Raw genomic sequence first — 26,725 nt, 5'->3', positions numbered from 1 at the left:
TACAAAACAGGATGTGATTGAAGAGAATTAGTCATTAAATTACTTATTTCTTTTCTGTTTATCTTGATGGAGGTATTAAATCAGGAATCACAGACTCTGCAAGCCCCAATGCTGTGGGAGAAAGGTGGCATAAATCCCAAGTTGGAATTAGACTTTCAACAAACCAGAGAGCCGGAGGAGACAGACCTTCCCCAAGACAATGTCCTCTTATCGCCCTTTGTTCTGTAGTGGCAGTGAACATGGTTAGAAGAGATTGGCACTGCCAGGTGTGAATGGGGCTTGTGAGAGTGAAGTATTTTCATTGTATTCTGCAGATAATATTGCTCAGATTCAAAAGGAGATGCCGAGTTAACTCAAGCTACACCTTATGCATTGCCCTAACTCGACTCCTGTCCACATAGAAAAACCCTAAAGATGTGCTGCTTATAACTCAAGTGAGCTGGCCCCTCGGGGCACAGGCTAAAGCCTAAGTTAGCACAACTCACCAGCTAACATGATCTTTCTGTAGTATGGATGCAAGCTAGCTGCACTTGAGTGCTTCTAATTCGCCAATGCCTTCCCACTCTTCCCCCTGTGTCCCAAGAAAGGACAGACAAGTTCTCCCACCATCCACTGGGGAAGAATCCATACAGTGGCTCAGCTCACTGCTGTGCAAAGAGCCTTAGGATGAGCTCCTAAAAGTCTGAGTGCCCCACCTGAGTGAGTGCAGTGCCAGTCTGGACACAGCAGGACCTTTGTTTATTCACAGTGTGGCTCTTCTCATGTGAGAGAGGCTGATTCAAGCCCAGTAATTGAGTGTAGAAAACTCAAGTTAACTCTGCAGTGAAGACAAAGCCTCAGATCTTTCGGCTGACAGGGATCTATTCTACCACAGTGGTTCTCAACTGGGGGGGTCTGTGGCCCTGTGGGTGACGGGTGTCACAAGCAGGCTTAAGAGGATCTGCCCAAATAAACCAGAGAGCATGGCTGGCCTTAGACTCGGAGGCTTCTCTATCAAGCCTTAAAACCCACAGATTGTGTTAATCACTCCTATTTATGGACCAGGCGATTCCACAGGCTACTGCCCACTACCTCCAACTGTAACACAAACTTTAACTGTGACATCAGCAACATTAACATGAGCTTTCTAGAAACGTGAAGATACATGATCTATTCTTTTTGTGTGGGGGAAGTATGAATTCAGAGTTAAGGTTTTGTGTTGCAGTTCAAGCTAAAGGCATTTTTTTGTGTGTACTGTATTTCTTTATAGGGTTGCCTCTCGGTCCAAGTGCTTAGCAGTATTTGGGGCCTCTCCAGGTTGTTTCCATTAAGAGGAGAAATTGATTATAAATGTCCCATATTTCTTGGTACAATCTTGTTTATTTAAGAAGAAGGTGCACACAGTTCTGTTTCCCTGAACACAGTAGAAATGCAAACTTGCTTATAGCCAGTCCTGCGCCCTAACAAAGGGCTTTTTCTTGGCTTCCTCCACAGCCACATTACCAAGGCTTCTCTGGGTTTCTGCTGGCTTCCTTATTCCTTTCGATAGTTATCTGCAACATAAATCCATTCCCCAGCCCCTGCATTTTTGCAATCAGTCCTAGGGTTCTCCTCAGCCTGCTTGTCTCACCTACTACTCAGGCCTTGCCATGCTGGTCCAGGCCTTGGGTGGTGGGTTCTGTTGTTTTTGCTCCCACTAAACCATGGGGTATTTAATTGCTCCCATATTTAGCCTAACTGAAAGGGTGCGTTGTCCACACCTGAACTTCAAAGGTGGCTATCAATGGACGGGATATATTTGACCTCCTTGTAGGAGGTGGAAAGAAGAAGAAACTGCAGTCGTAGGTGGGGAGGGAGAAAGAGCACAGATCCTAGCTCAGCTGCAAAGGCCTCCTTTGCCTTTCACAAAGATCATCAGTGCTGGGATCCCCAGTGATTGAACTAAGGATCTCTTGTACCACGGGCCAATCATCAGGGAGAGAACTCCTGACTAAGGATGCATGACATTAATGGGGGGGGGCATTTACAGAGGTTATAGCTGCCCCCACCATTCCTTCTCTCCCATGTTCCTCCCAGATATTCCTGCTCCCCCAGTCCTTCCATAGCATAGGCCAGAAGGGCCTCTCCTTGCCCCCCCAGTAACCTGCCTTTGCAGCTGGGGAGGTGTCCCATCAGCACTGGCTCCTCAGAGCAGGACATCCCTTCCCGCAAGCCGCAGGAGAAGCTCTCGGAGAGCAGAACTGGCACCTGAGCTCTGGAAACCGCTTCAGGGACAAGTTTCCTCTCTCTCAATTTGACAAGGGGCAGGAAGAAGAGGCATAAATCCCTGGAGCTGTGTCGAGAGCTGGAGGAAAGGACTGTGTGTCCATGGCTGAAGGTGGGAGGGGAATGGATGGAGATGTGGTTCTCTGCTCTCTCACACGGAACGTGTCAGCCAGCACAGCTGAGCCATCGTGGGGTTCTGTTAATTTTCTGCTGTTAGATGCCTGCCCTAAATTACTGCCTCCCATCTGAATGAAGGCAAAGCAAGAGGGGCACTGTGCCCTCACCCTTGTCTGGACTTAGGGGATGTCTTCACCACCAAGCGTGGCAACGCTTTAATGTGGCTGTGTAGTCGCAGCACCAGCGCTGGGAAAGAGCTCTCCCAGTACTGTAAAAAAACCCACCCTGACCAGGGGAGTAGCTGCCAGTGCTGGGAGCATTTCCCCACCCCCGTGTCCCACCCAGCTACCAAGTGGCGGGAACTTTTACCAGCAGCGGAGGGTGGGGAACCCTGGTGGGCCAGCTTATATTCCATCTTAGTTCTGTTGAAGACTTGCCACTTTTAGGTCTGTAATCGAGTGACCAGAGAGATTGAAGTGTTCTCCAACCAGTTTTTGAATGTTATAATTCTTGACATCTGATTTGTGTCCATTTATTCTTTTACCTAGAGACTGTCCAGTTTGGCCAATGTACATGGCAGAGGGGCATTGCTGGCACATATCACATTGGTAGATGTGCAGATAAACGAGCCTCTGATAGTGTGGCTGATGTGATTAGGCCCTATGATGGTGTCCCCTGAATAGATATGTGGACACAGTTGGCAACGGGCTTTGTTGCAAGGATAGGTTCCTGGGTTAGTGGTTCTGTGGTGTGGTGTGTGGTTGCTGGTGAGTATTTGCCTCAGGTTGGGGGGCTGTCTGTAGGCAAGGACTGGCCTGTCTCCCAAGATTTGTGAGAGTGATAGGTCGTCCCTCAGGATAGGTTGTAGATCCTTGCTGATGCGTTGGAGAGGTTTTAGTTGGGGGCTGAAGATGATGGCTAGTGGCGTTCTGTTATTTCCTCATTGGGCCTGTCCTGTAGTAGGTGAATTCTGGGTACTCTTCTGTCTCTGTCAATTTGTTTCTTCGCTTCAGCAGGTGGGTATTGTAGTTGTAAGAATGCTTGATAGAGATCTTGTAGGTGTTTGTCCCTGTCTGAGGGGTTGGAGCAAATGCAGTTGTATCGTAGAGCTTGGCTATAGACAATGGATCGTGTGGTATGGTCTGGGTGAAAGCTGGAGGCATGTAGGTAGGAGCGGTCAGTAGGTTTCTGGTATAGGGTGGTGTTTATGTGACCATCGCTTATTAGCACCGTAGTGTCCAGGAAGTGGATCTCTTGTGTGGACTGGTCCAGGCTGAGGTTGATGGTGGGATGGAAATTGTTGAAATCATGGTGGAATTCCTCAAGGGCTACTTTCCCATGGGTCCAGATGATGAAGATGTCATCAATATAGCGCAAGTAGAGTAGGGGCAATAGGGGACGAGAGCTGAGGAAGCATTGTTCTAAGTCAGCCATAAAAATGTTTGCATACTGAGGGGCCATGCGGGTACCCATAGCAGTGCCGCTGATCTGAAGGTATACATTGTCCCCAAATGTGAAATAGTTATGGGTGAGGACAAAGTCACAAAGTTCAGCCACCAGGTTGGCCGTGACATTATTGGGGATAATGTTCCTGACAGCTTGTAGTCCATCTTTGTGTGGAATGTTGGTGTTGAGGGCTTCTACATCCATAGTGGCCAGGATGGTGTTATCAGGAAGATCACCGATGGATTGTAGTTTCCTCAGGAAGTCAGTGGTGTCTCGAAGATAGCTGGGAGTGCTGGTAGCGTAGGGCCTGAGGAGGGAGTCTACATAGCCAGACAATCCTGCTGTCAGGGTGCCAATGACTCAGATGATGGGGCATCCAGGATTTCCAGGTTTATGGATCTTGGGTAGCAAATAGAATAGCCCTGGTCGGAGTTCCAGGGGTGTGTCTATGCGGATTTGTTCTTGTGCTTTTTCAGGGAGTTTCTTGAGCAAATGGTGTAGTTTCTTTTGGTAACTCTCAGTGGGATCAGAGGGTAATGGCTCGTAGAAAGTGGTGTTGGAGAGCTGCCGGGCAGCCTCTTGTTCATATGCTGACCTATTCATGATGACAACAGCACCTCCTTTGTCAGCCTTTTTGACTATGCTGTCAGAGTTGTTTCTGAGGCTGTGGATGGCATTGTGTTCTGCACAGCTGAGGTTATGGGGCAAGTGATGCTGCTTTTCAACAATTTCAGCCCATGCACGTCAGCGGAAGCACTCTATGTAGAAGTCCAGTCTCTTGTTTCGACCTTCAGGAGGAGTCCACCTAGAATCCTTCTTTTTGTAGTGTTGGTAGGAAGGTCTCTGTGGATTAGTATGTTGTTCAGAGGTGTGTTGGAAATATTCCTTGAGTCGGAGACGTTGAAAATAGGATTCTAGGTCACCGCAGAACTGTATGATGTTCGTGGGGGTGGAGGGGCAGAAGGAGAGGCCCCGAGATAGGACAGAGTCTTCTGCTGGGCTAAGAGTATAATTGGATAGATTAACAATATTGCTGGGTGGGTTAAGGGAACCATTGCTGTGGCCCCTTGTGGCATGTAGTAGTTTAGATAGTTTAGTGTCCTTTTTCTTTTGTAGAGAAGCAAAGTGTGTGTTGTAAATGGCTTGTCTAGTTTTTGTAAATTCCAGCCACGAAGAAGTTTGTGTGGAGGGTTGTTTTTTTATGAGAGTATCCAGTTCTGAGAGCTCATTCTTAATCTTTCCCTGTTTGCTGTAGAGGATGTTGATCAGGTGCTTCCGCAGTTTCTTTGAGAGCGTGTGGCACAAGCTGTCCGCATAGTCTGTGTGGTATGTAGATTGTAATGGATTTTTTACCTTCAGTCCTTTTGGTATGATGTCCATCTGTCTGCATTTGGAAAGGAAGATGATGCCTGTCTGTATCTGTACGAGTTTTTTCATGAATTTCCGATCTTCCAGTTTTGGACAGTTAAGATAGCGACCCTCATGTCTGTGATTGCGTGACCAGAGAGATGGAAGTGTTCTCCGACTGGTTTATGAATGTTATAATTCTTGACATCTGATTTGTGTCCATTTATTCTTTTACGTAGAGACTGTCCGGTTTGGCCAATGTACATGGCAGAGGGGCATTGCTGGCACATGATGGCATATATCACATTGGTGGATGTGCAGGTGAACGAGCCTCTGATAGTGTGGCTGATGTGATTAGGCCCTTTGATGGTGTTCCCTGAATAGATATGTGGTAGATTGCGTGACCAGAGATCAGATATCACCATCGGCCCTTTACATGCTCCTCCTCCCACTGTCCTGTCCCTGCTTTGCCCCTTCACCCCCACAAGTCCTGCTGCTCCTCCATATCACCACCACCACCCCCCCGCACACACACACACAGCAGGACATATCCCACTCCCAGCGCTGTGCGGAGAACCAGCTCCTGTTTGGAGCACTGCACTTATTAACAGTCTGGCCGGCAGACTCCTTCCTTCCCCCACTGCCTCTGGCTGGGCCAGCACCCTGGGAAAGCCCAAGACCCTCCGGCCCGGGACACTGGCCAGGAGGAGCCGAGCCCTGCGTGTGTCAAAGCCCTGGGCAATGCATGCATGGGGAAGCCGCTAAGCTCTGGACTGGGGTGGGAAACAATTTCCAGCCTGTTCCCAACCTGACCCTGCAGGCTTCACAGCAGCCCCCGGACAGGGGTTTAGTGCCCTCTTTGCCCTGCGGTCCAGCCCCCAAGGAGCGTGGGGCTGCTCTGTCCCCTAGGCACCCTCCCCTGCTGAGCTACCTCTCTGGCCGGGTTCTCTGAAGCCTCTGCAATCAGGTTACCTGGGCCCTGGTGCACAGTGCATTCTTAAGGCTTAACCCCTTCCTTCCCACGCTGTAGCCAGGGGGGACAGAAGGCATCTAGGTTATGTTGGTGGCCAGCAGAAGCATGGAGGTCTTAGCTGCTTTATGATACTGTGTGGGCAGGAAGGGACAAGCTGCTTCCAGCCACGGTGGGGGTGGGGGGAACAAGATGAGAATAGCTCTGCAAAGACGAGGGCCAGGTCATCATTTCCTCTCTACTCCTCCCCTGTGGCTGGAAGCAGCTCCTATCCCTTCCCTCCTGCACAGTGCCAATAGGCTGCTGGTGGCCACATGCCACATTTTGGTATAAGCCCTGGCAGAAATGGGGGGAGGCATGTGAGCCTGCGTGCCCCCATCCATGTGTTGCCTTGGTAAGATGTGGCACCAGGTACCAGGAGAGGCAGGTCTGACCCGGGGGCCCAGCCAGGCATGGAGGGCAAAGAGCACCAGGCAGGGAAAGGGTCGAGTCCGTCAGTCACACACACATACACCCGTGTGAGAGAGGTGTATGGGCGTGTGTGTGCGTCACCTCACCCTGCAGGCGTGGGAAGGTGTGTGTGGGGGGGTGTCACACACCCCTAAATGTGAACCCTAAAGCCTTAAAGATAAGAAGATAAATAAAAAGAATCCAACTAGGCAGTATTTCTTTTTAATGGAGGCTCAGTCAACTTGATGCTAATTTGAATGTTTGTACTGCATAGTTCTGACTGATTGCCAGTGAACTCACGAGTAATTTTACGAGGTGTTCATATCCAGCATAGGGAAATATGGTCACCCTAATTATAAAACACACCACCATGTTGGGCTCTCTGCCCTATTTTCTGACAGTCTGCCCTGAGATTGGCACTCACAGTTGTGAGCCACTCCAGACAGCATGAAATTAGGAGAACCTGGTATAGGGGGAAGGGGGCACATAGCACCCCTAGCATGGAGGGAAGTTGGGAATGGGGGGCAGACAGAGCTCCTGGCCTGAGAGTGAAGGGAGGCCCTGGTTTAGAGGGAGGGAGTAATAGGGGGCACACAGAGCTCCTGGTGGGGGGAAGATTAGGGAACTCCGGTATGGAGGGAGTGAAGAAGAATGCGTGGGGGGGTAGGGGAATGGGAGCACATTCAGAACCCCTGCTATTGGGGGAGGAATGGGGGGAGTGAGGAATGGGGTACACAAAGCCCCTGGTATGGGGGGAATGGGAGTCACACAGAGCTGCTGTCATTGGAGGGGGAAACGGGGGGTAGTATGGGAGGAGGAGGGACTTTGGGGGGCACAGAGAGCCCCTGAAATAGAGGGGCATGGGAGCGTGGCATGCAGGAAGCTTGTGCGAGGGATGTGAGGGAATGGAGGGATGTGAGGATCCTCTGGGGTGTGAAATAAGTTCACCCGACAGTAGCAACTTAGTGTGTGACCCCCTTCGACACATACACTAAACCCAGAACATAAAGTTTGCAACATCAGCCTTATCCACAGGCCTGTGTCGGGGTACTGATATGGCAGGATGTAAGAGGCTGCACAGGGTGACTGTTGAAAAAAATGAGAAAACTGAATGAGATGATGGGGCTGGCTGCCTAGACAGGGAAAGGTACTTGGACAGAGCAGTGCTGGGGAAGGTCAGGGGGAGCTAGGGTAGCTCTGGCCTGACCAACTCCCAGGCTGAGGGCCTGATACAGGGCCTTGAGGAGGTATTAGGGCTGCAGAGGGGCAGCCAGGGGAGGAAGAGGCAGCAGATCCACCCCCTTACTGATGATGAGTGGCCAGTTCAGACTGCAGTTTGCCCCTGAGGGAAGGGGGCTAGGTGAAGAACGGCAGTGGGTCACTGAGGCGAGTGGTGGGATTAGGGGTAGCCAGTTCCCTGGAGGGGCAGCACCCAGAGAGTGGGGCACCGCCAGAGGGCAGTACCCCAGGAAAGTGCACCATGGTCTGGGAGGGATGTAGGGCCTAATGTGGTGGAGCTTGGAAAAGGGCAGGTAATTGTGGGCAAGACACCACCTGCAGAGGATGCTCCTGAGTGGCGAGAGCTAATGCCCTAGCCTGGCCAGCCTCGTATCTACCTCACAGTCTGTGTGAGAATCTAAAGAGATCCCCTCCCCCAACGAAGCGTCTGTATTATGCAGTGGACGCTTATGGTAAGTCAGACATTTCAATAAGTATTCTGGGGAGAGCCGCTGGCCGGTGTCCCTCTGGGTTGACAGAAAATTGGCAGAAGAGAAGAAGTCACATCCCTAAAGAGCGCACATCATCCCCCTCTCCTGTGACCCTTGGCACCATCACAGGCTCTATTTGTATCCAGTCGTGAACCAAGAAGAAACTGAAAGGGTTTGAGCTCAGGTTCAGACTGTCCTTCATCAGAGAGCATGACTCGCAGGGCAAGAGCAGCTGCTTCGGGACACCAATATCTTTCTGCTCTCCTCCAGCTCCCAGGGACGTGCTCCCAGCCAGGAAGCTGGTATGGCAGGGCCAGGTCACTACTGAGCTGTGACTGAGAAAGGCCAAGAAACAAAACAGATCATAGCTAGAGACATAAAGGGTGACAAGAAAACATTCTACAACTACGTTAGAAGCAAGAGGAAGATCAAGGACAGGGTAGGCCCATTACTCAATGAAGAGGAAAAAAACAATAACAGAAAATGTGGAAATGGCAGCGGTGCTTAATGACTTCTTTGTTTCAGTGTTCAAGAAGAGGGTTAGTGGTAATTGGACATCTAGTATACTGAATGCCAGTGAAAGTGAGGTGGGATCCGAGGATAAAATAGGAAAAGAACAAGTAAAAAATTATTTAGACCAATTAGATGTCTTCAGGTCACCAGGGCCTGATGAAATGCATCCTAGAATACTCAAGAAGCTGACTGAGGAGATATCTGAGCCATTAGTGATTATCTTTGAAAAGTCATGGAAAACGGGAGAGATTTCAGAAGACTTGAAAAGGGCATCTATAAAAAGGGAAATAAGGACAACCTGGGGAAATACAGACCAGTCAGCTTAACTTCTGTACCTGGAAAGATAATGGAGCAAATAATTAAGCTCTAAATTTGCAAACATCTGGAAGATAATAAGGTGATAAGTAATAGTCAGCATGGATTTGTCAAGAACAAATCCTGTCAAACCAACCTGATAGCTTTCTTTGACAGGGTAACGAGCCTTGTGGATGGGGAGAAGCAGTAGATGTGGTATATGTTGACGGTAGTAAGGCTTTTGATGCAGTCTCACATGACCTTCTCATAAACAAACTAACTAGGGAAAGACAACTTAGATGGAGTTACTATAAGATGCGTGCAAAACTGGTGGAAAACCATTCCCAGAGAGTAGCTATCAATGGCTAACTTCCTGTCAGGGTGGTTAAGCACTGAAATAAATTGCCTGTGGGGTTCTGGAATCTCCATCAGTGGAGATTTTTTAGAGTAGGTTAAACAAACACCTGTCTGGGATGATCTAGATAATGCTTAGTCATGCCATGAGTGCAGGGGACTGGATTAGATCAGTGGTTCTCAGCCGGGGGTCAGTGAGCCCTTTCAGGGGGGCCGCAGAGCCCCACGGCTGAAACCTGGAGCCCCAGTGCTGAAGCCTGGGGGCCCCCCTTCCTCCTAAGCCAGGAGCAGTGCAGGTCTGAAGCCAGTGGGCCCCCTGCCCTAGTTAGGAGCAGCGCGGGGCTGAAGCCCGTGGTGCCCTCCCCATGCCCCCCAAGCCGTGAGTGTCGCAGCCAGAAGCTAGGTGAGGCTGAAGCTGGCAGGGTCCCCACATCCCCTCCAAGCCAGGAGCAACGCGGCGCTCGAGCCAGCAAACCTCCCCTCCCCCACAAGCCAGGAGCAGCAGGGAGGCTGAAGCCGGGAGTCCCAGTGCCTTGCCCCTGAAGCTGGGCATTGCACTGGAAGCCCCCCTGCATGCATACAGCCCATAGCTACCCCCTGCCCATACACAGCCCTTAGCTATTCCCTCCCTGCACCGTGAGCTACTCCCCTCATTTCACACAGCCCCTAAATAACCTCCTGCCCGCACCTGAGCGGTTTTCAAACTTTTTGAACTGAGTCCCCCCTTTCAGTTATATTTTTGGTTGCATCCCCCCAGAGCCCAGACTAGCTGGGTGACCTCCTGAGTGAGACAGGGGGTGGAGATGGCACATCCTTCCTGCACCCTGCTGTGTGGAGCTGGAATGAGCCCTGCCAGGCCTTCCTCCCCCCAACCCCCCCAAAAATAGAAGTAAAACTATGCCTATGCCCAAGTGTGTCCCCCTGGCCTGGAGCCCATGTTTCCCCGCTGCTGGGCGCTGTTGTTTTTATAGGATGTTGAATGGGGCCTCAGCAAGAAAAAGGTTGAGAACCCCTGGATTTGATGATCTCTCAAGGTCCCTTCCAGTCCTATGATTCTATGTGGAAAGGAAAAATTTCTGGAGGCCGATCAGAGTGCAGTAATGCAACACCTCGTTCACACTGACGCTGGGGCGTTTCAGCCGAGACGCACCAAGCGTTATGCTTCTGGTGGAGGTGGATTAGCAGGGGCACTCCCGCTACAAAGTCCAGGTGCTCTACGTGCCTTGCCAGTGTGGATGCGTCGTGAGTTAGGGTGCCTGGGGCTGCTTTAATGCACTCTAACTCACAAGTGTAGCCAAGTCCTTAGTGATTTTCAGCTATTAGGCTGGGCAGAAATGCTGTCCTGCCACAAGTAATTGTCAGCTCTTTTGAGCACTTAAAATAACAAAAGGCCCTATCTTCTGAACAGTGGGGAGAAACAGGTTAAACCAGACCAGGGACCCTTAGGGAGAGTTCACTCCTCCTGGCAGAGATACCTCTCCTCACCCCTCTTACCTTCACAGGAGTCAGGCATTCGAGCACCTGGCTTAATGAGTCCTTTCAGCTGTGGGTGACCCCTCATTTGAGACAGGTTAAGCACAGTTCTGCTCCCCTTTACTCATACAATAAATACAACAACACTGACAACAGCATTTCACTACCCCTTCATTCAGTACTAAAGTGATTTGTAACCCAACACAAGTCAATATTGATCACTTTGAGCAACACCTCTATATCTGATGGATATCTAGGCAGAGTAGGTGAGTTCATGTAAATACAATTTCCTCCTAAAGTCTCTCCCGCTAACAGCTAGCTGTCATGGGAGAACTCATTCGGACCCTGTTTACATAGTTATGTTAGGAAGAAGCTTCTCCTCTAAAAACGTTTCTATACAATTTCCATTAGATGGTTTCTTGCACCTCCCACTGAGACATTTTGTAATGGCCACTGTCAGAGACAGGATGGATCACTGGTTTGATCCAGTACAGCAGGGAGATGAGATACCGAGCTAGATGGCCTTTAGGTCTGATCCAATACAGCAAGGATGTGGGATACTAGGCTATATGGGTGATTGGTCTGATCCAGTACTGCAGAGAGGTGGGGATACCAGGCTAGATGGGCTGTTATTCTGGTTCAGCAAGGACACAGGGATACACGGACTATCAGTTTGCTTTGGTATGGCTGTTCCTGTGCAGCAGCCTTGCACTAACTGGAAGATGTGACCTGCAATTGATTTTTTGTTTTTAGTTTTCAATTTAAAAAATGGTACAGGCTGTCAGATTTGTTCATATTCCGTTTTTTTTTTAATTAAGGGTTTTGTTTTGTTGAAGTGTATCCTATTTAAAGAGACTCTTGGCATGTCTATTATTTCATGTAAAATGCTTCCTTTAGGCTCTTCAGCGCCTGCTCTTTCATTATATTTTTCCAGTCTCCTGGAAGTTCTGCTGCTTTAGCACCATACGCTCTAGCTAACTGGTCATTGAATGATTTGAAAACAAATTTCCGGAAATCAGAAGCATCAATGCTGGGATCAGGCTGAATGCGCCAGTCTGGGTAGTAATGGCGGTAATCTTTGTAGGGATGAAATTTCCCATCTGCGGCTGCAGTTCGGAATTCACGATTGGAAACCACATCAGAGGAGCATATGGAATGCTCAAGCTTTTGTGAATCACAATCCCTGAAGTTCCCTAACCCTTTGGGTCGATGGACTGATACAAAATGCTCTTTATGGTCAGTGCCTCCTGCTTCACAGGGGGCTTCACAGAACGGACACTGCTTCCCACAGCCAAACACTCGCTTGAAGATCTCATCCTGGGGTTTCACTGGCAGGCTGGAGAGTTTGGTCTCAAGTTCCAAATGATTAAACTGGGTTAAGATTTGTTGTTCCAGCTCCAGAAGGAAGATTTCAATGTTACCAGAAAGCTGCTCAATTTTTGCTGTGGTTTTAAACTGTACTCCAACTAAGCTATTGCTGGAAATGGCCAGGTCCTGCTGCAGCTCTTTGCAAAAGCTGTCTAAAAAGGCAGAAACTGTGTTATTGTTTTTATTTATGGAGTTTTTCAGAACTCCCTTGATTTTATTTATTATTCCGGATAGAATCCCTTTCTCCAAATCTCTCAAACTTGCCTTCCCTCCATAGTGGTCTATCAGACATCTCTGTATCCAGGATTTGACAAACTCTTCATAGTTACTTATGTATTTCACATAGTTGCCAAAGTTCATCTCTTCCAGCAGCTTCTTTAGCAAAAAGAACTGAAAGAAGCTTCGGCTGGCGTATTCAAGGGCCTGTTCACTGCTGAGAATATTGTCAACTATTTCTAGTCCGAGCCTTTTGTTGACATAACCCACCAGGGCAGGTTTGAGACACTGATCACAGAAATTCCTCACCCTTGTTTGGCTCTCTTTCTTTTCCAAATAGAGATCAGTAAATATGGAGAAATAATGAGGTTTCAGCTTCTCCAGACGTTGCTGAGGATCGCTTTCTTTGATAAAATCTTCATGCATCTTCTGAAATGCCCAAGCTGCTTCCCCCAAACGTGACGCTTCAGGTCAACTTCAAACAAAGGAGAAGTGTGAAGTTTCTCAATCTCCTCCTCTTTTAACCTCTCATTAACCATATGCAGCAGTTCTCCACAATAGGTTTCATCATAGTCTGTTTTGGATTTAACTTTTTCTTCAATGTATTTCTTGCATTCAGTCATTAAAGATAGAGCAAGCTCTTCAGTTTTACAGTAACATTCCTGTGAGAAGTATTCTACAACTGCTCTGGTCCATTTTAGGTTTAAGTATTCCTTCTTCATTGTGAAAGACTTCATTCTATAATCCAGCAGGCTTTTTGCATGTTGCAGTATCTGTCTGACAGCACCCGCTCTGTGCTTCAGATCCTTTCTCAGCTGGAGATCCATATCTTGAACAACTTGACATTTCTGTAAAGTACAGAGCGTTAACTCTGACAAGGTTTCTCGTCACATCGTTTCAAATTCTTTCTTCAGTTTCTCATGGTCGAGTTTATCTTCTCTGTTTCGGCATTCAGCCAAGAGTCTGGCAACTTCCCCTTCAATTTTCTGCTTGTACCCAGACTGGATATTGTCTATCTTGCGCTGTCCTCTTCGTATTCGAATTGCTTCCTCACAGTTACTGGTTGAATAATTTTCAAGTTCTCTTTTGAGGCTATTCGTGCTCCTTTTGAAATCTTCTCTGTACTTTTCTATCAGGTTCAAATTTGGAGCTTCACCTTTCAAATACTGTTCTAAGTTATTCAAGAGCTTCTGTTCTCCCTGCTGTAGTTTCCCTTGTGCTTCCATTTTTAAGCTGTGAAAGAGATCACCCTCTAGTGTCTCTGGCAGCTGATTCTAGATAAAAGTTTCTTTTTCAGATATCCAGAGATACATCTCCTTGCGGAAACCCCATTGCCATTCAGAATACTTCACAGACAGCAGGTTATAGGCTTCAGCTACAAGGCTGTTTCTAAAGCTAAAGATGAAGTTCTCATGTTTCACTGACTTCCACAAGCTCTTCAACCATACAATAAAATCAGGAATATCCTTTCCAGCTCTTTTCCATGAACGGTTCTCTATGAATTCAAACAGGTATTTCTTTAGCTTTCACACCCTCTCACTGTATCCAGTGTTTACGGGAGCCATGGGAGGGACTTCATGCCACAAGCCAGGTATGTACCAATTGTGTTTTTCTGGGTCATACTCCATAATATCAGAAAATGTCATTTCCCTGCTTTGCTTTTCCATCCTTGCTGCAGCTTTGGTCATTTCATTCAGCTGCTCCAGGAGGTGTTTCCTGTCCCTCATATTTTGAACATGAGCAGACACATCACTGACGTTCTGGTGCACAAACTGGCAGTTTGGCTGTTTTCCTATTTCCTCCATTCTGAGAAATGCCTGGACCACAATTTGCAGAACATCCTTCATTTCTGTGGCATTCTCCATGGCCATGTTAACGATGGTGACGTCACTCAGTCCAATCACCAGGGTGGCCAGCTCATTGTCATGTTGATAACTGTCTTCCAGTGCTGTTAGTTCAGGGGCCTTCAGACCTTCAGTGTCTATCACCAGGATGAAATCACAGCCAAGCGGCTCCTGAACAGCTTCTGTAACTTTAATGAGCGTCATGAAGGCTCCTCGCGCACTTCGACCGCTACTCACTGCAAACTGCAGGCCGAACATGGTGTTGAGAGGATGGATTTCCCAGTGCTCTGCACTCTCAGCACTGTTATAACCACCATTCTGGATCTATCCCCTAGCCTGATATGGAGATGAGTTAGAACCTCTACTACCAAGTTCATGGGGATATTGGAGGCATCTCCATCGGTCAGCTAAACAGGAAACCCTTCCAGCATCAGGTCAGCTGCTATGCATGGGAGACGGGTGAAATGTCTTTGGCTTTCTTCCATTTTCCCTTCTTTAACCATTGAGCATTCAGCTTCATAGAACTGCCCCAACTCACGCATGAAATACTCCACCCCCAAGGAACTATCAGATATTAATTCATCTAATTCCTCCAGCTGTTTTTGGTCCACTCCTGGAGTTTCACATTTCTCTTTATAGTCCGCCCGCATTTTAGAAAGATTCGCCTCGCAATATTATCCAGGATAAATTTCATCCATTTCAGAAAGTAATGTTTCTCCACTGGCTTCAGCTGTACTATTCCCTTGATGAACTTAGTCAAACCATTAGTACGGTCACACTGATTCTGCTGTCTGCGTATCTCTAACCATTTCTGTTTCAGCGCAGATTTATAGTCTTCAATGGCCATGACCCCTTGCCTTTTCATTCGGCACATCTCTTCTTCCACTTTAGCCAAGTTTTTCCATAGGTCTCCTTGCAGGCTCAACATTTCCCTTTTGTATTTTGCCCCATCTCTTATTTCTGCAGTGATTTCTTCAGTATATTTGCTCACACATTGACATGCCTGACAGTCCTCATTCACCAGGATTCCTAGGTCAGGTGCCGTCACAGCCATGGCTTCCAAACTCACTGTCTTCAGAGATGAATTCACTATGGTTCCTATGGTGGACTGCACCTTTTTCACAAATCCTGCATTATTCATGGTACGATCTTTCACCAGTAGCTGTGATTTGCTCAGCTTCAACACTGAGGACAGCTTATTAAGGAATCCCAGAGTTTCTTTGGGTTTCTTATTCTTGTAGTTGAGGATGAAGTAATATTTAGAGCTGGATTCTTTCCAAGATGATATCAGTGCCTATTCTCTCTCACCGATGCTCTCGGTAACTATGAACACTGCGGAGGAGACCTCTGTTCAAAAGCTAAACTGTAGCCAGTGGGACTCAATGTCTCCACGCAGATTTGTAACTGCAATGGGTTCTGGGAAAAGATCAGAATTTTCCATCCCCCCAGGGAAATACCAGGCAATCTCAACCAGCCCATCTGCGATTTTCCGAAGGAAGTTCCCAGACTCCATGTCCCGCACTGATAAAGAAATCGTGGTGCTGCTGGGAGGGGCTGAGAACCTCATTGAGGAGGTGGGACTTGGAGAAGCTGCAGCTCCCCATCCACACAAAAGAAATGGTTGGCATTGACGTGAGCATCAAGCTCTCCTCTCTGAACCCTCTGTTCTCTGCCAGGGAGTGCGGCCTCCACTTCCGCACAATGTCCCTCATGGCCCACAGTATTAGGGTGCACTTGGGGGTGTCAAGGGTGAGTAGCAGCAGAGGAAAGGCAAACTGGCACATGGACATTTTGGACAGGATCTCCTGCTTTAGGAAGCTGTCTGAGCAAAGCAGAACAGCACAGAGAACATCAAGAGGTTGCAGAGAAATTTTCATCTCAGTGTCACTAAAACAGAAAGTGCCATCAATATGCAGCTTCTCCTCATAATCACCCATTTCTTCTGCAGGAGCCTTGTGCCCAATGCTTGTATTTCTGGCCGTCCCATTCAGAGCCATGACCTTCCTCAGGAAATGCCAAGGTAAATCATCTAATGCCTCTGGAATCTTGTTCTTGATGCTTTCTGGGCAAATCTCCAGGACATCCCTCAGCCTGATCTTGATGCTTCTGTGCTTCTCCAGGTTTAATCTGGACAGAACATCTTGAAATGCTTTACTTCTTTCTGCAGAAGGAAGTTAAAACAAACCAAAATTTCAGAGTAGAAAATGGTGACTTTATATACAGTTTACTCATTCCATAGACAGCCTGATGTTTGTAATTTAAAGAAAAGCAGTACCCAGTAAGTAACAGATGACTTATACATCCTGGGTTCAATTCTTCTCTTACTTATATTGATATAACAAAAATGAAGCCAATGGGATTACTTCTATACAAATAAAACATAGTTCTGGCCCACTTTGAACTCCGCTAATGTGAGGTTGGTTTGCATTTTTTGATCCCAATCCTTATCCTCAGTGCAGTGCAGAGTCCACTTTAAAATGGCTTAAGTGGCCAACTGAGAATTTCCTAGAAAATCTTCCAGTATAACCAGCTCTATGACATCGCAGCTCACAGCTACTGGAGGAGGGGGCATAGACTCAGGACCCTGTCTCTGTGGTGATCCCAGAAGCTGGAATGATCCCTTGGCTGCTCTAAGCTGCTGCTCAGGATCAGACTGGTGCCTGGCAGTCTGAGGATCAGGTGGCTGTGATGGTAGCCTTCACCCCTCACCCTGAGCTGTGCTGGGCATCAATGGCTCATCCGGAGGATCTGACCCTTTATTTCCCTTTCAGCAGTCAGTGCAGATTACACCTTCTGGGTTACGCCTTCATTTTTGATTTTCTTCATATCTTCCTCCATCTCTTTGCTGGGACATGTCTTTTACAGGTGTAGCTAACAGCACTGTGGCTTTGCTTACCTCCCAGCGACCAAATCAGTCCCTTCACTCACGCTACTTCCTCTCTCCTTTTGGGGAGCTGTGAGGACTGTCATTACTTACAAAGCAAATTTACCCACATTGCAACCTGGGGAGCTAATGCTAAGACACCTCCAGGCCAGTCCTGGTACGGTAATGTCTCCGGTGCAGTGTTAGGGTATTTGGACCTGATAAACGATTAACCCATTTATTATGTGTTATAGAGACATTATTAAGGTCACAAGAGCAAACTATTCCACTGCACAGGAAAGATAGGAAGAATGGCAAGAGACCACCCTGGCTTAACCAGGAGATCTTCCATGATCTAAAAATAAAAAAAAGAGTCCTACAAAAAGTGGAAACTAGGTCAGATGACAAAGGACGAATACAAACAAACAACACAAGTATGTAGGGGCAAAATTAGAAAGGCCAAGGCACAAAAGGAAATCAAACAAGCTAGGGACATAAAGGGTAACAAGAAAACATTCTACAAATACATTAGAAGCAAGAGGAAGACCAAGGACAGAGTAGGCCCATTACTCAAAGAAGACAAAAAACCAATAACAGAAAATGTGGAAATGGCAGACGTGCTTAATGACTTCTTTGTTTCGGTTTTCACCAAGAAGGTTGGTGGCGATTGGACACCTAACATAGTGAACACCAGTGAAAATGGGGTAGGTTCAAAACAGGAAAGAGCAAGGTGAAAATTACTTAGACAAGTGAGATGTCTTCAAGTCACTAGAGCCCAATGAAGTGCATCCTAGAATACACAAGGAGCTGACTGAGGAGATATCTGAGCCATTAGCTATTATCTTTGAAAAGTCATGGAAGACGGGTGATATTCCAGAAGACTGGAAAAGGGCACATATAGTGCCTATCTATAAAAAGGGAAATAAGGACAACCCAGGGAATTACAGACCAGTCAGCTTAACTTCTGGACCCGGAAAGATAATGGAGCAAATAATGAAGGAATCAATTTGCAAACATCTAGAAGATAATAAGGCAATATGTAATAGTCAGCATGGATTTGTCAAGAACAAATCATATCAAACTGACTCGATAGTTTTCTTTGACAGGGTGACGGCCGTGTGGATGGGGGGAAGCGGTAGATGTGGTATATCGAGACTTTAGTAAGGCATCTGATATAGTCTCAAATGACCTTCTCATTAAAAAACTAGGGAAATACAACCTAGATGGAGCTATTATAAGGTTGGTGCATAACTGGTTGGATAACCATTCCCAGAGTAGTTATCAATGGCTCACAGTCATGCTGGAAGGGCACAACGAGTCGGCTTCTGCAAGGATCAGTTCTGGGTCTAGTTCTGTTCAATATAGTCATCAATGATTTAGATAATGGCATAGAGAGTACACTTATAAAATTTGCAGACGATACCAAGGTGGGAGGAGTTGCAAGTGCTTTGGAGGATAGGATTATAATTGAAAAAGAGCTGGACAAACTGGAGAAATGGTCTGAGGTAACTAGGACGAAATTCAATAAGAACAAATGCAAAGTATTCCACTTAGGAAGGAACAATCAGTTGTACATGTACAAAATGGAAAATGACTGCCTGGGAAGGATTACTGCAAAAAAGGGATCAAGAGGTCAGAGTGGACCACAAGCTAAATATGAGTTAACAGTGTAAGACTGTTGCAAAAAAAACCAAACATCATTCTGGGATGTATTAGCAGGAGTGTTGTAAGCAAGACATGCAAAGTAATTCTTCTGCTCCAGTCCACGTTGATTATGCCTCAGCTGGAGTATTGTGTCCAGTTCTGGGTGCCACATTTCAGTAAAGATGTGGACAAACTGGAAAAAGTCCAGAGAAGAGCAACAAAAATGATTCAAGATCTAGAAAGCATGACCTATGAGGGAAGATTGAAAAAATTGGGTTTGTTTAGTCTGGAAAAGAGAAGACTGAGAAGGGACATGATAACAGTTTTCAAGTACCTAAAAGGTTGTTTTAAGGAGGAGGAAGAAAAATTATTTTCCTATCCTCTGATGATTGGACAAGAAGCAATTGGCTTAAATTGCAGCAAGGGAAGTTTTGAGAGGAAATTTTTCCTAATGTCCGAACTGTCAGGGTGGTTAAGCACTGGAATAAATTGGCTAGGGAGGTTGTGGAATCTCCGTCATTGGAGATTTTTAAGAGCAGGTTAGACAAACACCTGTCAGGGGTGGTCTATATGGTGCTTGGTCCTGCCTTGAGGGCAGGGGACTGGACTTGATGACCTCTCAAGGTCACTTCCAGGCCTATGATTGTATAATGAAGCACCAGCTCTGCTTTAGTTTAGGTTGAGAAGCCCTTTCTACTTAAATGTTATTTCTTCTTAGTGCTGTAAGATCTGTATGCTTACTTGGACTGTCTTGAAATTTGTTGTCTCATGGGGGAACAGGATAGGGTTAGTGACCCAAATTTTGGGGTCATTTGAGCAAGGAGTTCCCTAGGCACAGCTCGTCAAAAACACAGCATTTTGCAAAATCAGCAGTCTTAGAATGGAGGGGATTGTGCACCACACAGCTCAAGATCCCCTACTTGATCTCAGTCACTCAGCATTTATTTCAGCCAGTGTGTGGCACTGACTGCCCGTTTGAGGAAGCAAAACTGAAAACATCTATTAAAGGAAACCTTTGTCTTTCTAGAACACTGCATGCAAACACTCATGAGCCAAAGAGATTGAAACGTGCATGGGCTGTGAGCCTAGGCAAGAGTCTTTCCAGACAGTCCACTCTCACAGTAGCTGGATGGCTCAAGTACATTTGAGCCCTACTCTACTCCACAGTATTAACAACCTTCCTCAGAATACCATCCTTGCCACCATGGATGTCACTTTCCTATACACCAATATCCCTCACAATGACAGGATAGCTGCCTGCCCCAAATATTTAAAAGACAATGGACAACCATCAATTATCCATCCCAAACACATAGCCAAACTCATCCAGTTCATCCTCGCCTGTCATAGATTTACCTTCAGCAATAAACATTTTGTCCAAAGCATGAGAACAGCCAGGGGTACTAGGATGGCTCCCCAATATGCTAACCTCTTCATGGGTCATCCTGAAGAAGAATTTCTGGAGAAGTGCATCATGAAACCAGTGATATACCTGAGAAATTTTCATCCTATGGGAAGACAGCTTAAACTCCCTCAGACTTCCACCACAACTTCAACAACCACCACCCATCCATTAAACTCTCTCTGGAGCTTTCCCACACTAGCATCAACTTCTGGACACCACAATCAGCTTCAGCAATGGAACCCTACAGACAACCATATACAAGAAAGCCATGGATCACCACACCTACCTTCATAGATCTAGTAACCACCCCAACCATACCAAGAAATATGTTATTGACAGCCAGGCACTCAGATACCACAGAATGTGCTCTGAGGAGAAAGTAAGTGATATATACCTTAATGAAGGGATAGCCTATTTTTGTCAAGGTCCAAATTTCTTGGTCAAGGTACAGTCAAGGTCCAGAATCCAAGAAAAAAATTTTTAAAACCCCATAATGATAATAAAGAAATAAAAACATTGTGGGGTCCATTCAAAAGCATCTCACAGTCCGGATTTGGCCCACGGTCCACCTATTGACTATTCCTGGCTTAACACACTTGTTGTCGATATTGTGAAGGCCAAAACTATAACCGTGGTCAAAAAAGACCTAGGTAAATTGATGGAAGATAGGTCCATCAATGACTATTAGCCAGGATGGGCAGGGATGGTGTCCCTAGCCTCTCTTTGCCAGAAGTTGGGAATGGGTGACAGGGGATGGATCACTTGATGATTACCTTTTTTATTCATTCCTTCTGAAGCACCTGGCATTGGCCTCTGTCAGAAGACAGAACACTGAGCTAGATGGACTTTGGTCTGACCCAGTATGGCTGTTCTTATGTTCACTTAAAACCACCTTCACCAAACAAGGACACTTCATCAGAGAAGTAGATTGCATCATGCAACAGGCCACCCAAATACCCCAGGAGAATCTGCTTCAATACAGAAATAAACCCCCTTCTGACTGCATACCCCTATTTGTCACCTACCACCCCACACTGGAACCCATACAGTAAAGCTAGTGTAACCACCAATGGGTGTAAACAACTACACCCCATACTTGATGGGTACCCCATCATGAAAGAAATATTTCAAGAACCATCTCTTCTGGTCTTCGAACAATCTCTTCAAACTCATTGTTGCCCTGGTTTGAGGGATGTGTATACCCCATTATGTGATCAAACTAATTGCAACCATATTATGTGCATTCTGCCAATAGGAATTAATGAAATAGAACACCACATAGTTAAGGGTTAATTTGGAGACAGGCTTTTAGAAGCGAGGTCATATCTAGCTGATAGTTTTTTGCTAATCAGAATGGGAGGAGGGGACAGACAAGTAAACAACTGAGACTGAAAACCTTGGTGGTTGGAAAACTTTGAATCTAGGCACCTCTGATATGAAAAGTTGACTGAAAGTTAGAAAAGAGATGATCCAGTTGGGGTCATTATGACCTATGTGTTTTGTAGAAGTTAGTTATAAAAGATTAGCTAATAGAGTATATTGTGGAGCAGTCCTCTGAAGCCATCTTGAGACACTTTTTTCTGACACCCTTTCTCCCTGGTGGGTGAGCAACTGGCCACTGCAAACCTGCTGTTAATTACACAATACCATTCCAGATCTTAGGAAAAAGATCTGGGATGTTCTAAACCTATTGCTTATGTCTCTGTATGCTTAAATCTAATAAACTGCAGTGTTAGATAAGAGCATACTTACTTGCATTTAATCCTTGATCAGACAGAAGTGCTGTGTTCCTATTGATTGATTCCTGACACTGCATGGAGTGAAATAGTTAAGTTGCCCCTGCTGTGGGTTCTCAAAACCCCAGGTAACCCTCGTCATCAAGAGCAAGCTCCCCACAGACCAGGACACACCCACTCAAAGCAGCACCAGACTCTGCCAGAACGATAGATGCAAAACTTGCAGACATATCTCCATTACTATAATGATCAACATTCCACACAAAACACCTTTCAAGATCCCAGGATCTTATACATGCCTATCACATGTAGCACACTTCATCCAGTGCACTAAATGCCTGAATAATGATTATATGGATGAAACAGATAATCATTATAAACTCAAATGAATATACACAGGAAAATGATAAAAGACAAAAACACCCTATCACCTGTGGGTGAACACTTTTCATAAAGTAATCACTCTATATCTGACCTATCAGACCCAATCCTCAAAGGCAACTTGCACAGCATTTTCAAAAGAAGAACCAGGGAGCTTACATTCATTACTCTGCTGGACACCAAATCATGGATTATGGACATCATGGATTGAACAGAGACACTAGATTTATGGTTTATTAAAACAATCTGTAATCCACTAACCCCTTCTTTTTTTCCTATGTTTGCAGAGGTGCTAATGGCCCATTCTACTTTGAATGGTCCCTTACAATATTTGCTAACTACTTATGCTAAATAATCTGTTCCATCTTGCATTTTGCTCTGACATTGGGAGTAATGTTCCCAGACCTGAAGAAGAGCTCTTTGTGGCTCAAAAGCTTGTCACTCTCACCAACAGAAGTTGGTCTAAGAAAAGATATTACCTCACCCACATTGGCTTTCCAATATCCTGGGATCTACCCAGCTACATCTACACTGCAGACAACCCTATGCTTGTCAGAAATCTGAGAATCATCTCTAGGAATATTGACAGGTTTCAGAGTAGCAGCCGTGTTAGTCTGTATTCGCAAAAAGAAAAGGAGTCCTTCTGGCACCTTAGAGACTAACCAATTTATTTGAGAATAAGCTTTCGTGAGCTACAGCTCACTTCATTGGATGCATTCAGTGGAAAATACAGTGAGGAGATTTATGTACACACAGAACATGAAAAAAATGGGTGTTATCATACACACTCACTTAAGATGAGCTATTACCAGCAGGAGAGTGGGGGCGGAGGGTGTGGGGAAGAAAACCATTCTTGATAACTTCTGGAAATGGCCCGCCTTGCTTATCACTACAAAAGGTTTTCTCCCGTGCCCCCCCCCGGTGGTAATTATTATTTTCTGCGAGTATCTGCTGCTGTTCTTGTGACACAGTGCCCTCTGGTGGGCAAAAGGTGGAATGCAGCAACATTTTGGCAGAAGCTTTTTTTTTCTACACAAAAAATTAAAGATATGCATGGCTCATTAATTATGCATGCCTACAGTAGTACAGAATTCCTCCAGGAGTAACGTTTGGTGAAAACCTGATTTCACAACAGCTGTTCCTTTGTAGAAGATTTTCTTCTTTGATGAAACACAAATGCCTCATGATTAAAAAAATCCCATTCCCCATGCACCAAGTGAACACTCCAAGGGTTGAAATGCAGGACTATTCAAGTTCAAAATCTTGGTCTTTATCTTCAAGGTGGTCAATGGCCTTGGCCTAGTGTATCTAAAAAATCAACTAACGCTACAGGACAAAGACTGTGGTCAACATTTACTCTTGTCTGCCACAATGAAATGGAATTCTTTACAAGGTAAAGCTCGTCTAGGTAGGAGACAGAGTTTCCTTGAAAAGGTGACCAATAATTTAAATCTGATTGAATATCAGATGAGGAGTGAGCAGAGGGATTCAAAGAGGAAAGTGATGGGTTCAAATCAACAGGTAGAGAACATGCTTTTAGCAGCTCAACCTCAATACATTATTTCTTTAAAAAAATGCTTATGGATACACTGGACACAGAAATATTTTGGATTGCTTTTTCCCAAAATTGGCATTTCTGAATTGTTTGGGATATATACTCAATGTGTGTCCACCTCAGATACCCATCCTACCTGACCTTCAATGAAATTGAGGAGTTCAACATTAAAAATTAAACGTTGTTTTAAAACTAAGTATTTTAAATACTTGTGGCACCTTAGAGACTAACAAATTTATTTATATGCTCAAATACATTTGTTCGTCTCTAAGGTGACACAAGTCCTCCTTTTCTTTTTGCGAATACAGACTAACACGGCTGCTACTCTGAAACCTATTTTACATACATTATTCTTCCTCTATAATGTGGTCATGGCCTTTCCAGTGTGCAGTAAATCAGTTACTGAAATTGCGAACTGATGGTAGTTGGCTTATTTAGGCACATTATGGTACCTTTCCTCAGTCCTCAAGTCCATGCAGTTCCATCCCCCCTCTTGAGTCACATGAGCTTGGGGAGGAGAGAAACTACGGAGACAACCCAGAAACTCAGCTGAGGGGGACTGGGGCATGCAGCTCTAACGAGGACCTGCAGATTCTGATGGTGTCATCAATCACACGTTCATAGAATCATAGAATCATAGAATATCAGGGTTGGAAGGGACCTCAGGAGGTCATCTAGTCCAACCCCCTGCTCAAAGCAGGACCAATCCCCAATTAAATCATCCCAGCCAGGGCTTTGTCAAGCCTGACCGTGAAAACTTCTAAGGAAGGAGATTCTACCACCTCCAAAGGGAACGCATTCCAGTGTTTCACCACCCTCCGAGTGAAAAAGTTTTTCCTAATATCCAACCTAAACCTCCCCCACTGCAACTTGAGACCATTACTCCTTCTCCTGTCCTCTTCTACCACTGAGAATAGTCTAGAACCATCCTCTCTGGAACCACCTCTCAGGTAGTTGAAAGCAGCTATCAAATCCCCCCTCATTCTTGTCTTCTGCAGACTAAACAATCCCAGTTCCCTCAGCCTCTCCTCATAGGTCATGTGTTCCAGACTCCTAATCATTTTTGTTGCCCTTCGCTGGACTCTCTCCAATTTATCCACATCCTTCTTGTAGTGTGGGGCCCAAAACTGGACACAGTACTTCAGATGAGGCCTCACCAATGTCGAATAGAGGGGGACGATCACGTCCCTCGATCTGCTCGCTATGCCCCTACTTATACATCCCAAAATGCCACTGGCCTTCTTGGCAACAAGGGCACACTGCTGACTCATATCCAGCTTCTCGTCCACTGTCACCCCTAGGTCCTTTTCCGCAGAACTGCTGCCTAGCCATTCGGTCCCTAGTCTGTAGCTGTGCATTGGGTTTTTCCATCCTAAGTGCAGGACCCTGCACTTATCCTTATTAAACCTCATCAGATTTCTTTTGGCCCAATCCTCCAATTTGTCTAGGTCCCTCTGTATCCTATCCCTGCCCTCCAGCGTATCAACCACTCCTCCCAGTTTAGTATCATCCGCAAATTTGATGAGACTGCAATCCACACCATCCTCCAGATCATTTATGAAGATATTGAACAAAACCGGCCCCAGGACTGACCCCTGGGGCATTCCACTTGACACCGGCTGCCAACTAGACATGGAGCCATTGATCACTACCCGTTGAGCCCGACAATCTAGCCAACTTTCTACCCACCTTATAGTGCATTCATCCAGCCCATACTTCTTTAACTTGCTGACAAGAATACTGTGGGAGACCATGTCAAAACCTTTGCTAAAGTCAAGAAACAACACATCCACTGCTTTCCCTTCATCCACAGAACCAGTAATCTCATCATAGAAGGCGATTAGATTAGTCAGGCATGACCTTCCCTTGGTGAATCCATGCTGACTGTTCCTGATCACTTTCCTCTCATGCAAGTGCTTCAAGATTGAATCTTTGAGGACCTGCTCCATGATTTTTCCGGGGACTGAGGTGAAAACCCGTTGTGGGTTTTTTATATATTTTCACTCTAGACATTAGTAGTATACAGCTCAATAGGATTCATCAATATATATATTTTTACAGGTTTCCACACCCTCTTTTGTCCTCCAGTTTCATATGTTGACACATACACATTTGGCACTGTTGACCATTTTTGAAGGAAAAAAAAGTATTTTTTCCTTTTCACAAGGCATATTTATTAGAGATGACTTGAAGAAGTCTTCTTCTGAAAGCAGTGAAATTGAGAAAGCCTTTACAAAATACATACACCACAGGAAGCTGAGTATTTTGTACATTGTGCAAAATGTGTTTTGCCAGGGGAAAAAAGACAAATGATTATTTTAAAAACAAAGTATATGGTTCTCTTTAAAACCATGGAGATAAACTGCAAGTTACAACCCAGGCATGGCAAACGTACCCTGGGAAAACACAATTCTTTTGGGAGGCTTTTGAGGATGCTATCAAAAAGCCCAGAAGTTTCTGCTGGTGGATTTAAATGTTTTAGCACCCGAAGCCTACAGGTTAAGAACAAGCATTTCTCCCCCAGACTGGCCCTATGTATACACCTTGAAAAAAACAGAAAAGTAGTAATTTTTTTAACAATCCTTAGCCATTTTAAAAAAAAAGAGCATCCCCCTGATAAGCATGTCTAGCCATGTACACAGAAACCTAGCTCTTTTGAAACTCCTCATCAAAGCCAGACCGCATCAAAGGAAGGTTATTCTGTGCTCAGCCTCTGACAACCTGGTAGTGGCCAGCTCTGAAATAGCACTCAACTCTGTAAAAGGAAAAGTCCCCCAGAAACCCTAACAAGTAAGC

At 45.8% G+C, this 26,725-nt stretch overlaps 1 pseudogene; it reads right to left on the bottom strand.

The window, feature by feature from the left end:
* Nucleotides 1-11,787: 11,787 nt before the first annotated feature.
* Nucleotides 11,788-26,725, bottom strand: part of LOC140904797 (up-regulator of cell proliferation-like) — a 55,375-nt pseudogene continuing 40,437 nt past the window's right edge.

This window comes from Lepidochelys kempii, unplaced genomic scaffold, assembly GCF_965140265.1.
Source record: "Lepidochelys kempii isolate rLepKem1 unplaced genomic scaffold, rLepKem1.hap2 scaffold_74, whole genome shotgun sequence".
Lineage (NCBI taxonomy): Eukaryota > Metazoa > Chordata > Testudines > Cheloniidae > Lepidochelys > Lepidochelys kempii.
Note: the sequence above shows the minus strand (reverse complement) of the source record. Positions and strands in the feature narration are given on the sequence as shown.